General features: G+C 43.9%; 1 protein-coding gene across 1 annotated transcript in view; it reads left to right on the forward strand.

Moving 5' to 3' along the window:
• FSTL4 (follistatin like 4) overlaps positions 1 to 13,498 on the forward strand; it is a gene marked incomplete at its 5' end in the record, with an annotated part of 234,488 nt that overhangs the window by 56,565 nt on the left and 164,425 nt on the right. The window lies entirely within an intron of this gene.

Here is a 13,498-nt window from a genome sequence, read left to right on the forward strand (position 1 = left end):
AAGGAGGACTGCGTCATCCGGCCGTGGCTGGGGGCCGTCGGCGGCTGTGGGTGCAGCCAGCCCTTTCTGAGCCATGGGGCGATGTGAGGAGCCAGGCTTGGGGGTGAATGAACACGATTTTTGTCTCTAAAGCAAATGTTTTTGAAAGTGAACTTCTTCCCCTGGCCATTCCAGCCATCCTTCTCTCGTCCCTCGTGCATTTCCTTTGGAAGCTATTGGCTCCTGTATCAAAACGCCTAACTGCAAAATACTCCAGCAGCTGTAGGTGCACGCCAGGCTCGTGTGGAGATGGTGGTGGGTCCCGCGTGGACCCTGCAGGGTGGGAGAACCTGGGCGCCTTGTCAAGGGGCAGCACCAGTTTCTTTTCTAGTGCTGAATTCATCATTTGAGCCCTGTATCTGTAGGGAAGAGGGCTGTGTCCTTACCATGGGATGTTCCTACTTGCCTTCCTTTACTCTTACAGAGTCTGGTATAGTGTGTTTCACTTCTTTGTTTTTCCTTTATGGTCAGTGGTCCAAAGCGACTGGGAAAACGCCGCCCCTCTTGCATTTCTTTTGGTCTGATTCATCATCACATCTTTCCCCCAAAACTGCCCGAGAGCTGTTGTGCTAAGCTAAAGGGGCAAGTTGTAATGACAGAGGCTGGGAAGGCCAACCAGGGAGTTTCTTGCGTTGTTCCTCAATTTTAGAATTAGTAGATTTACTTAGTTTTTCTAAGGTGCCAGGGAATGGCTTTGAACTATAAGGTGGTGGAAAAGCCTAATTCCAGCCTCCAGTTTGAAATACCGTGCCTGCCTGCTCCATGATGGGCACTCTTCATATAGTTTCTTGGCTTTAAATTGTTGGCACTTGTTTTCTGGGGCTTTCATGGCTCTTGTCTAACCTATGCTCAGGTGTAGCCCCTGCCTTGGCCTCATGGGTGTCGGTGTACACCTTGTACTCCTCTATTTGTATGGTCATGCTGTGTCTGTGTGGATCAGCTTAACGTGAAAAATGTGCCCCGCACCAAAATGCATTTTATTCCGTTCCCTTTCTTAAAAGAATAAAAAGTCCCATAATGCTGCTTTTGCCCAATATACTCTGATGATGATGACTGATGGTTGCGGCTTATTCCTGCTTTTTATCCCAAGCTTTTCTTCTTCTGCTATTAAATGTGACCCTCTTGTTTTCATTTGGTGCCTTTGTATTCGAAAGGAAACAATGGTTTGTTGTTTTTTATCAATTGTTGCTTGTTCTTATTCCTCGTACAGAGCACTTTCAAAGGGAAGGCAGTGAATACACGTACTCCTATTTTATATCCACACTTTCCCGGCATGAATGGTTGAGGAGGCTCCCGCAGCCCAGGTGCAGGCTGCTATCTTTGTTTAGCAGCGGGATAAGTCCTAGATGGGCTCTCTGCATGGCTGTGGACCAGCACTGATGCCATACGAGGGGATAAAGCTCATTGTAGGTGGCTGCAGGGCTCTGCCCAGTACAGGGCTCTGCCGCGCTGGGCAATTTCCTGAACAAGATGCCGAACTGTGCAAATTAAGAAAATTCAGATTGAGCTAAAAGTGTTTGAAACAAAGATACACCCATTGCAGAACCCCTTAATTTGTTGCTGACTTTTAAAATCTATTTTTACCTCTTCTGGATTTTTCCTCTTACATTGTGAGTCTCAGCCTGAGAAACTGGTGGTATTCCTACTCCTCAAAATAAAAAAGCAGCTAATGTTAGTGTTTCAGTGCTAATGCTCCATTTCTGCACTGACACCCTCCGAGACAGTTTTAACCGTATGTGACGTTTAAAGGCTTTACACTTTCAAAGTAGCTTTTTAGTAGGTTTTTCATTTTACTGTGTTATCCTTTCAGTAGCTTATAACTCTTTGATCAGGTAACTGCACATTAAAATGTTTCCTTCGGCACAGAGCAAATATGGAGGGAGTAAAAGGTTTGTAAAGCAGTAGAAAAGGCATTCTTCTGTCTTCCTTTGTATAAGGAGTACGGGGAGAAGTAACTGCTGGAGGGTAAGTGGGGATAAAAAAAAGATGTCTTTTGTTTAATTTAGGAGCCTAAGATGTTGATGCACAGAATTCCAATTGCTTGGTGCAGGCTGGGGTGATGTGGCAGGACTGGCAAAGGTGGGTAGATGTGTACTGGGGTTATTTACCTCAGGAATAAGGAGAGATCTTGAAATCTGATATTCGGGAGCAAGGATTGTTAGTCAAACTGTCTTAAGAAAGAGATAAATCTTCAATTACCATTGGGGTAATTTCCTTTATTGACAAGGAAGTAAAATCCTCAGGAAGGGGGTGAGAAATAGATGTGCCCTGAGGACAGAGCTTTGAAAGGCTTGGTATTAGCTACAGGCTCTTAGGTCTGAGGTGAGTTTGCTGACAGTGACCAAAATGTCAATGTGTTGTCCTATACGAGATGAAGGTTTCTGTGCTGGCCCCAGACGGGGCAGGCAGTGAAGCAAAATGGTGTGCCCACAAAATACGGGAGTGCTGGAGTGTAAGAGTCTCCTGGAGTTAGACAGCAAATAGAAAATTAAACCAGTGGACAACTGCAAAATTAGCATAAGGCACAGAAGAACTGGATGCGATTGCTTAGAAAATAGTGTTTCTCCTTATTTCTTAGTCTTGGAGAAGAACTTCATTAAAGATAACAGAATAGGAGAGGTGAATGCAAATGGTTATGGATTGGTGTTGCGCAGCGGCTGGCTTCAAGCTCCCGGAGCGTTTACTTGCTCACACTGACCAGCACTGAATTAAAGCTTGAAGGCACTGCAGTCCCCTGTGCTAAAGGACAGGGAGTTACTAGCGCAGATCTGTAGAGGGGGAGTTCATATTTTGGTAAGTTTTGGTGACATTGCAATTAAAACTGGCTCACTCTGCCTGGCAGTACACACATCTGAATACAGTTCTTATGCCCTGTGTTCACCTGAGCAACGATCTGAGAACATCCTCAATCCACTGGTGACACAACTGTCTTCAGCCTCGGAGCTGCTGGGCAGCAACGTGTTCGTTTAAGGGTTGTTTGCAGTCTCAATGGAATGTGTACATTTGCCTTTTGTGACTGTCCCACCGGCAGATGTTGGTTTTGTTTTGATTTGCTATCACTTTAAATTAAACATACTTTGCTCTTGATAAGGCTTAAAAACTCTGAGAAGAATTGCATAATGTATATAAAAATATTTTAAAGACACGTTTTGTTCTTACTAATTTTAAAGGCAGTCCTGTTTTTTTTCAGTTTGCTGCTCTTTCTACCAATTAGCTAATTTTGAAAGCTTCCCTGTGAGCTCAAAAAGCTGGGTGGGTTTTCAAGTAATGACGTATTTGGCATAAGTTGCTGTGGCTGCTGGCTCCATGAAGCACAGGCTCTTTGCCTGTACCCCCCTCTCCTTGCCGTCCCGCCGGAGGTGGGGCGCGGTCCTGGGCACGCAGACAGCGACGCGCCCCGCGCGCCTGCGATGCGCGCATCTCCGGTGCGTCCCTGTTGGGTGAGTTGGGCAGTGAGGCGGCTCCCAGCAGTCCTGCTTACGCAGAAAATTTTAAGTTCTGTGGTGCAGTGTTTTTGGCAGCAGGGCTCCCAGCATGGAGGAAAGATTTTTCACACTGAGGGTGGTGAACCCCTGGCCCAGGCTGCCCAGAGAGGTGGTGGATGCCCCATCCCTGGACACACCCCAGGCCAGGCTGGACGGGGCTCTGAGCACCCTGCTGTTAGTTGAAGATGTCCCTGCTCATGGCAGGGGGTTGGACTAGATGGCCTTGAAAGGTCCCTTCCCACCCAAACCACTCTGTGATCTCACCACTAGCTTGGAGGAGGTGTGAATGAGGCTGGGATTTTGCTCTTTGAAGTTCAAGTTTCTCTTTTGTTTTAGAGCAGCTGAAAACAAATCTGTTCAGCTGTGCGTGAGCCAGACCTGGTGGAGGCAGGTTTGAGCGGTGCTTTGCTCCATCTCACGAGGCACCACTTTTTGTATTCAGAGAGGGGTTGGATTCATGTTATGTTCAGAAGTGGCTGGGTCTTTTCCTGCAGTGGCTGTCTGTTTAAAAAAAAAAAAAAATCTGTAAACATATATATAGCTTTCTTCTCTTTTAGAAGGCTTCGTGGCTGGGTTATCTGGTGGGGTTTGTGGCTGGAGTCCCACATACTGTCCCAGCCCCCTCTCTTGTGCCAGCACAGCTGGTGGTTGGAAAATGTTCACTGCTTTCTCTTCACTGTCCCACCAACCTTCTCTGGAGTCCCTCTGAAGCCTTTTCAGGAGGAAGTGTTTCTGTAAGTGCAGGGATTGCCGTGGATGCAGTATGCCAAAATCGGCTGCAGCAGCATAGGCCCAGGTAAAACTTCACTTATAAAAAATGCAGAATATTCTGCTGGATCCTATGGGTGATCTGCAGGTCACCTGTAATGCTCTTGGAGATCCCAGGTGAGTTGTAGACAACATGTAGGAAATCTTCCTGTTACACTGTACTCGCCAGTGACTCCTCAAACTGACGTTCCCCAGAGCTTCACCTTTTTCCTATGTTAATTTTGATTGCAAAGCTGAACTAGCAACGGAGAAGGCGGCTTTGGAGGCAGCATGAGGGCAGCAGCCAAGCTGCTGCTGATCCATTGCTGCGGGCTCATTCCGTGGCTTTTGTCTCTAGACAATTTGCATGCTGCAGTTTTCTGATAGACTGAAATTAGATGATTCATTAAGAATGAAAAGAGGGGATGCACGCAGGTGAGCAAATAACTTACATAGAGTCAGTAAGAAGGTCCTTCCACCAGTTATTTCCCTTTCTGATTAATGGCTCAAAACTGATTTATAAAAACATCCTTTCTTCTGTGTCCCGACGCAGATGTAATACATCCTCATTCAGCAGTGGCGTGATTGTAATTCTCCCCATAATGGACCTCTGGCTCCTGCCTCACACTTCTGTTATATGATAAAACTCCTACGCTTGTAATCTATGAGGCTCTAAGGCATCGAGTCAGGAAAACAGAAGTGAAATGTCTTAGGAAAAAAAATGTGAAAAGACACTGTGAGCAACCTCAAGAGTTTCAAGCAGAAAGTTTATGCTGATTTAGATGTGATGCAGGAATGCCACTAATCCTGCTGCTGGGGCTGCCTCCTCAATCAAGTAAAGTAGCCATGAGTCAAACATGCATTGCACTTCACCCAGAAGTAAAAAACGCCCAAATACAAAACACCTGCACTAACACAAACCCCATTACAACTAAATAGCTTTAATACTTTTTCTTCTCCTTTTCCCTCCATTTATTTCCAGCAAATGGCAACTTTTACAGAAAAGCATCAGTGCTTAGAAATAGACTTGCAAAATGAGTCCAGTCCCCAATTTTCACACAGTTGTCTGCCTTCATTTATGCGTAGTAGTAAATGACAGAAGGGTTGCAAGTTGCACATATGTGCAACTACTGGAAACTTTTATCTTTGAAAATTAATCTAGCTGGGAGAAAAGGGCAGGAGAAGGGACAGTAAAAGACCCCGTAGATTTATTGTCTTAACAGACCAAACCGAGTTGTCCGTGGAGTTGGATTTGCAGGCTCATGCTCGCTTCCTTTTGAGGTGTCCTGGTTTCAGCCAGGATAGAGCTGGTTTTCTTCACACAAGCCAGTGTGAGGCTGTATTTTGGATTTGGGATGAGAAACTGTTGATAATGTGCTGATGTTTTGGGTTGTTGCTGAGCAGTCAAGGACAGTCCAGCTTCTTGTGCTGGCCTGCCAGCGAGCAGGCTGGGGGTGCACAAAGGCTGGCCAGAGGCATATTCCCTACCATATGACGTCATGCCCGGTACATAAACTGGACTTGGCCGGGGAGCAGAAATCGCTGCTGGGGGACAGGCTGTCGATCGCCGGGTGGTGAGCAATTGCTGGATTGGGCATCACTTGTTCTTGTACATTCCTTTGTCGGTATTATCGTTGTTTCCTTCTCTCTTTCTGTCCTATTAAACTGTGTTTATCTCAACCCACGAGGGTTTTTTCCCAATTCTCTCCCCCGTCCCACTGCGGGAGGGGGAGTGAGCGAGCGGCTGCGTGGTGCTTAGTTGCCGGCTGGGGCTAAACCACGACAGTCCTTTTTGGCGCCCAACGTGGGGCACGAGGCTTGAGATAATAACGGTTGCAGGTCACGATATCAGTTTATTTGATAAACCACGACATGAGGATAAGAGCTTTCCTTTGGTAAAGAACGGTGGCTGGTTTGAGAATTTTATTTCTGTCTGTGGAGGAGGTGTGATGGGTGTATGGGCTAAGAGAGGCGGCTCTGCCGTTGATCCGTCATTGTTCTGAGTATTTGTCCCTTATTGTTCACACAGTTAAATGCTTCTGATTTAGCAGAATGAAGCTCGTTCCTCCAAGTCACAAAGTGTTTCCAAGTAATGCTAAGAACCAGGTGGAATATGGAAGTTACTGGAAGACCTGGTATTTAATTATGGTATATTTAGGTTGTACCCAGTGCCAGCCTCCATCTTTTTCTAGCAGCAAGGGAAACAGGAGAAAGTCTGGTGTTTCTACCTCTTGTACACTTTTGGGCTGTGTTTTAACATAGCTTGAAAAATGTTTTTCAAGAATGCGACTTCATTTGTAAGCTTCAAACGTGCGACGTACCCCTGAAAGAAAAGGAAACACTAATGGAAGTGCTGACATGGGCATCGCTGTGATGATGCTAACTGAGGTCTCTACAATCAATCATGTTGAAACCTTGTGCAGCGGCACTTGTACAGTTTGGTGTAAGTCAGATGATTTTTTTTGACTGAGAGTGGAATTCAGGAATAATGTAATAAGGGAGCTGAATAGACATTCATTATAGATATTAATATATGTAATTAATTATATATATATAAAAATTATATTAATTTTAGAACCTTGTTATCGATTTGTCTTCCAACCAAAAATAAATAATCAGAATTATGTTCTCTTTTTGTGACGAAGCCGATGATGAGCTGCTTTCTGTTTCTGTTCTTTTTCCTCAATAAGCCTTATAAACTGATGCACTGAATGAGAAAATAAATAGGAAACTGAAAACATCTTTCTATCCAATCTGAAATAACATTTGGTTTGTGCGTATGTAAGGGGAAAATACGCATACAATAAACAAATGCAATTGTTTTCTGATAAATGGTCTTATTGCGAAGTACTGAGTCAAAGGAATAGAAAAAGGAGAGATTTCTGTGAGACTGTAGAATACCCCTCGGATGGAAACTTAGCATCCTTTGTTCTTGAACCATTGGTAATACTGCAGGATGCCCTGTGCTTTTACATAGGCATGACGAGCGATGGCGATGCGTGTCCCCTGCCACTGCAGCACGGCCCAGTACGTGTGAGCGGTCAAAGTGAGGCTAACATTGTTAAAAGTTTTGGAATCCGATGTTGAAAAATAAGTGGAAGCGAGAGCCTTCTGCCTTGTGCCGAGGAGGTTTAGGGGTAGCACCCGGTGGAGGAAGCTGGGTTCACGGTGAGTTGTGGCTCCGGAGGGCGGAGGAGCCAGGGGAGGTGAGATGCAGGGCAGGGAAGCCTCGGATGCTGTGTCCGGGGGAACGGGGAGCGAGCAAAAGGCGATATGCATGGACAGATTTAAAGGTTAATAATGCAGATAACTGGGAACATCTAGACTGTTCAGCTTGCCTCCAGCAACTCCACTGGTAGTGTAATTGGAGAAATTGCCAGGAAAGAGGCAAGTCATCTATAGTTATTTTATTATTGGACTCGAACCTCCTCATAGTCTCTGCCAGAAGAATTTCATTGAAGGAATAACAGAAAGATGCATGACAGTGCGGCATTGATTTATCATGTCCTTTACAGTAGCCCGTAGAGCGCTAGCGCTTGCTGTGCTGGTCAAAGGATAAAAGACCACTGAAAACGAGGAGAGGAGTAAGGCTGGTCCTGAGAGTAAGAGTGAAGGAATGGAGCAGGCAGAAGATTGATGAGTGAGATTAAAGGCAACAAGACTGATTTTGACCTATGGGAATTTCATTGCCTTCCTTCAGAAGAGTGTATTCTTCTGCTACAGAGTTTTACTAAAGAAACCAAAGTGTTAATGTGATCTGTTCCCTCCAGATCTGATACTGGAAAGTTTTGGCATTCTTCAGGCTGTGCCATACAGAGATAATTAAACAATACAGGCGTGTGCATGCGCACAGGCTGCTAGCCAGCTTCACTGGGTTGCTCACAACGCTGTAAATACGGGTGCCCAGGGAAACATGAAACTAAATCCTTCTGATCAATGCAGGCAATATACTGGTCATATACTAATGTTGTGACATTTTTTGGCTGGCTAGTTGCGGGGACCTGCCAGACAGCTTGCAAAAGCAGGACGGGGTATGGTGCCAACAGGAGCTGCGCCACAGTCCAGTAGATTTAAGTCTATATCTATACTTGCTGCACGGTGGTAATATGATAAAATTGCCTTCAATATGCAGTGCCTATCATAGATAACTTTATCTAAACATTTAATAAAGAGCAATTTTATGAATTGCCTCTTTAGTAGCTCTTCCAAGAAGAGAACAATCGAACAAATTGTGCATGGTGGAGTTTCATGGTGAGGTTCTAAATATATATATGGTCTCATATATTGGCTGGTATTTCTTTCTCAGTAACCTACTTACATGCTTTACACAGTTGGGATCTTTTGATTTGTACATGTTTCTTGCCTCTCTTTTCATGTTGTTATTTTCATGTTAGTACCCTCATAAACCATGGTACTATCTAAAAATAATATTTAATGAAGCTTTTGATCTCGTAATGGTTAAATGGATTTGAAATGGGACAAAAATTAGGCTAATTATGTTAGGAATAGCACAGTTACTTGAAATTTTCAAATGCCTTTTCATGGTGTCATCTCTAATGGATTTCGTAGTCCTGACATATAGAAAGTAACATTAATCCCCATTCTCAGATGTAAAAATTGATACAGAAAATTTTCCTATGATTTTTGTGTGCTTCCTTGGTGTTAGTGCAGAATAATTGCATGTTGCTACCAAACTTTGGTTGAGCAATTCCAGTTTGTATTTGCTGTTAATCTGTGGGCACAGATTAGGCAGCTCCCTTGGCATTGGTGTCATCAGTGTAACTATTTGTTGCAGCACTCCTTTCCAGAGTAGATTTTCCTTTCCTCTTGGTGTTTGTTTTGTTTTTTAAACTCTGCAAGAAGTCCTCCTGAAGTAACGTGGCCATCTGGGAAGGTTTGCTAGTTTTTGTTCTAAGGAGGCTATCTCAGTTAGTAAAAGCAACTCTTTTTTTTGTGTGTGTGTGTGTGTCCTTCCCTTCCAAGGCTGATATGTCCCCCTCCATCCTGCTCAAAGATGCATGCACATGTACACACACAAAATTATCTTCTGGACCTTGAAAGAAAATAGTTTGCATCCACAGCAAAATGTACGCTTGAAGCACATCTCACTTTTTTTGTCATTCTCCAGGATAACTCACCAGTGTTACTTTATAAAAGTAAATAAATTACAGCACCAAAAGCTAGTAATGGAGATAATGAATGCACTGTTGCCTTGCCCCTATTCCAGGTGATTTACCATGGCTTTTCTGCCTCTCCACTTCCATAACAGGCATGCAGTGAAAAACCGAGAAACTCATAGAGCAGATTATTATGGAATTCCTGCTTTATGTTTCTTATTTTATTGTGGTGGTAGCGATGTATGTAGCACACGTGTTTGCTAACTGAACAGAAGCCAGGTGCCATAGTCATGCATCTGAGCTTTTGTTACTTCCAGCCAGAGTTGTTCAGGATTAAAGGTGTGCTGGGGAAGGAAGGTTTAAGGCTTTGTGCTGCAGCATCTGACTTTGTATCGTCAGCAGAAGTGAAGTTGTGGCAAGTGAACTGTATGGGAAGTGTCTAGTCATGTGTAAACGTGCACAATCTGTGTATGTGGATAGATCTATGTAAATACATACTTGGACACCCCCCCCGTGTGAGTATGCGTTGTGCATGTATATATCTGTGTCTGCTGGCAACGTGTATTTTTCAGCAGTAAATAGTGCTTATAGGTGTGACATTTTAGACCACAGAAGGTTATTTAATGTAGGAAAGGAAAAATGTTGGGAAAGTGATGCCTGGAGGCATATCTCGTGACCTGTTACCTCACCAGTTTACCTAATGGAACTGACAAAATAAGCTTAGAGACTGAGTATTTTTATCGTGTTATAGAGGGTTTGATTTTACTGCAACATTGGCAAGGTGCAGCATTGCCTTTGGAGGAGTTGGCGTAGAAGCATCTGGCTTCAGTTACACTAGTCACCAGTGCCCCATAATTAGAGTTTCCAGTTTTGGCTCCAGTCCAGATGTAATGTCTAAACTTTTTCCTTCAGCAATAAAACTGGATGTCCAGCTGCCTGCAGGAGCTCACTGTAACGTGAAGGCAAACTGGCTTTTTACATATAAATGTAGTAATTTACATTTCTGCAGCGTATAAGCAACTTCTTATGAGTAGCAATATGATAGAGCTGTTGGGGTTTTGGTTTTGCTGTATGTGTGATGGGTTTGTGTGGTTGGTCTTAATTGAAGTCAGAGCTTGTTGTGAACCCAACCTTCCCTTGAACTTTTTGCTGAAGTAAGGAATAGGGTTGCGTTTGGGAATAAAAAAAATCGTCTGTGAGCCTTAGTCTGATCTGTAACGTATTTAGTGGTGTGTGAAAGGTAGATGAGGTCTCTGTCTTTATGAATTAATGAACAGTCAGAGGATGCATTTTCTCCAGTGTGGCGATAACATCTTCATTTTCATATTAAAGTCTGTCTTTGAGTTGAAGGCAGCCTGCTAAGCAGCCTTATAAAATTCCTGAACTAGGTTATTTTACTGCATGCACCAAGCTTTTGTTGGTTTTCCACTGGAATTCCAAATTTCGCAGGGGCAGCCTGAAACCAATTTGAGAAGTCAAGTGTTTCCATGGGCCTGTGCGAATGGGCTTCCTCTCTCCATCCTCCTGGTTTTCATGTAACCTAGCAGCTCGGACTCTACCCATGTTGGGTGAACTTAATTAGTGTTGAGAAGTGGCTTGTTTTGCAAGACGATCAATTTTTAACCTAAGTAAATTACTTTCTTTGCAACTAATAAATTAAATAAATTATGCCTTTTTCCATGAAGTACAGTGGGGCTTGTAAACACTATGAGCAGTTAGTTGGTAGTTTCACTTGATTACCTTTCCCATTCCTGTTTTTAATAATCCTTATAAGAGTGGGGAATTCAGTCACTTTTAATAATGTGACAAAAAAATAGCAATGGCAGAATGGCAGGCGCCTTTCATGCCACTGAGCTACACGCCGGTGTCCTTCCCAGCTCGGGTGCTGCCCATGGGATCAACAGGAGGAGGCGCCTTGATGCAATCCAGGAAACTCCCTTTCTGTGGTGCTGCTCTGGATTAATTAATTACCTGGGTAAAGACAACAGTTCATCTGCAGTCTTCATCTGCAGAAGACGATACCTTCTTTCCTCGCCGTTCCCACTGGCTCTGTTCTGTTTTGCATCCCGTTACTGTCTGTCCTGGGCAGAGGATCGGTCTGTATGACTGAGTGTGCTTGTGGGGAGCTTTTGTTCTTCAAAGGATTATGCAAATAGTAATTGAATTAAAGAGCTGCTATCAACGTTATCAGATTCTGCCAAAGTCACCCCATGTTAACACTCTGCTTGCAGACACAGATTTCAGAGGACCCGGACTGGGAGAAGTGCATCAGGATTCCTGAGTACAGGAGTCTTTCCTTCCTACCCCCTTACCCAGCTTAGGTGTGTTTAAACTGTTCTCCAACTGGGAACACAGGATAAACCAGACTATGAAGAAAATGAATGAGGCATAAACACAGACAGGCTTTCTGCCGTTTTTCCATAGTAACCGGGGTGGACGAAGAAAAGCCAAAGTATTTTGTCCTTTTATTTTTAATAAGCTAGTGCTTAACCAAATCTTTGATGTATCATTAAAAAACTTAAAACGTCCATTGCAATAGGAACAGTGTTTGTCTTCAGTAATGCTAAGTATATACTAAAAATCAAAATACCAAAAATACTTGAGGCTCCAAGAAGGTTTTTGCTGCTGCCGGTGCCCGCGGTAGCCGTTGGGGCAGGGTGCAGCTGTGGCCAGCCCAGCATGACCTGATGCATTAAATCAGAGCAGCCCACTGTGAACAGGGAGGGAGAAATAACCTTCAGCAAGATGCATGGTGCAGTCCTCAGCCGGAGCCAACTCTGTGATCAATTTTTAGTGATCAAGACAGCACAGGAAGAGCTCTGCTGTAGTTGTATCTGAATTACATTTATATAGACAATAATAGCTCCTTAATCTTGATTTTTTTTTTGAAATATCTTTAACATCAACAGCAGTCTCCAAAACATGTCTTTTGAGGCGTAGTATGATGAATAAGCCAAGTTCCTGTACAGGTGCCGGTCCCACCACTGAGAGGAGGAGCTTGACCAGGTGCTTGACCAGGGCTTCCTCAAGCCCTGATCCTTCGTGCTGCTCTGATCTACAGCAGACGCCGTAAATGCAGGTGGCCTTCACAGTGATGTCTCCCAGAGGCCACAGAATTCACATTCTTGAGGACATTTTGCAGAAAGTCTGGAACAATTAGTAAAGTAAATAAAGAATATTCAGATACTCCTTCCAAGGACTGTACTACTTGCACTGCTCGGAGACGCTTTGACCTTCTAGTTTATTACAAGTCAGGAAAAGTCAATATTTCTTAGCTTGCCAAGTTGGAGGAATTTTAATGAGTTATTGAGTCAAATAGTTAATCCTCCAATAACAGATTTTTTTCTCTTTCAGATTTACAGTGATAAAAACAGGCTTAACAGGGACCAAGACAAATAGGGTTTTGTGGAAACTTTTGTTTCTCGTTGTGCACACACTTTAACCCCTTGATCACTAGTAGGTGAAATGTAGCTTCAACAACTGGGGCATTTCTTATTGGCATAAAATGCTGGGCAGACAGGGGCTATGTTGTTGTTAGCAAGGAATTTATCATTATAAAAAGGATAAAAATATCTTGATAAATATTTATCCAGATAAAATAGGTTGAAGTAGCTAGTGCTGATGCTCCTCACAACTCCACTACATGTGATGGGGAGGGGTCGTTGCATGAGATCTGGTCTGCTCTCCTAGGCTGAACTGTTCTGCTGCTTGAAAACTCTTTGAAGGCAAGAGCCCTGGGTGCCTTTTGGAGGGTGTTTTGGTGCTGCAGTTGCTGCAGGATTTGTCCCATTGGATGCTGGAGCACATCTGGAGCAGTGCTTCCACTTGAGCTTCCCGTGATAGCTAGCACACACCAAAACCTCACCGAGAGCCAAACCTACATGTGGTTAATGTAGACAACAGGGATTTGCTTCAAAACTGCCTTGCTGGTCCGGACTGAGTCACTGGCATGGGTGCAGCCGGAGGCTGCTGCTGTTGGAAGGCTGCACAAGGCTGGCAGCAGGTTGTGCTCTATGAAATGTTTATTCCTGCTTTAATTACGCCTTTTGCAGCACGCCTTTGTGATTCTCAACTTTGTGTACTCCAATTAGCATAGAATAATCTAATTTC

The sequence above is a fragment of the Phaethon aethereus genome (genome assembly GCF_964289735.1).
Source record: "Phaethon aethereus genome assembly, chromosome: 14".
Taxonomy (NCBI): domain Eukaryota; kingdom Metazoa; phylum Chordata; class Aves; order Phaethontiformes; family Phaethontidae; genus Phaethon; species Phaethon aethereus.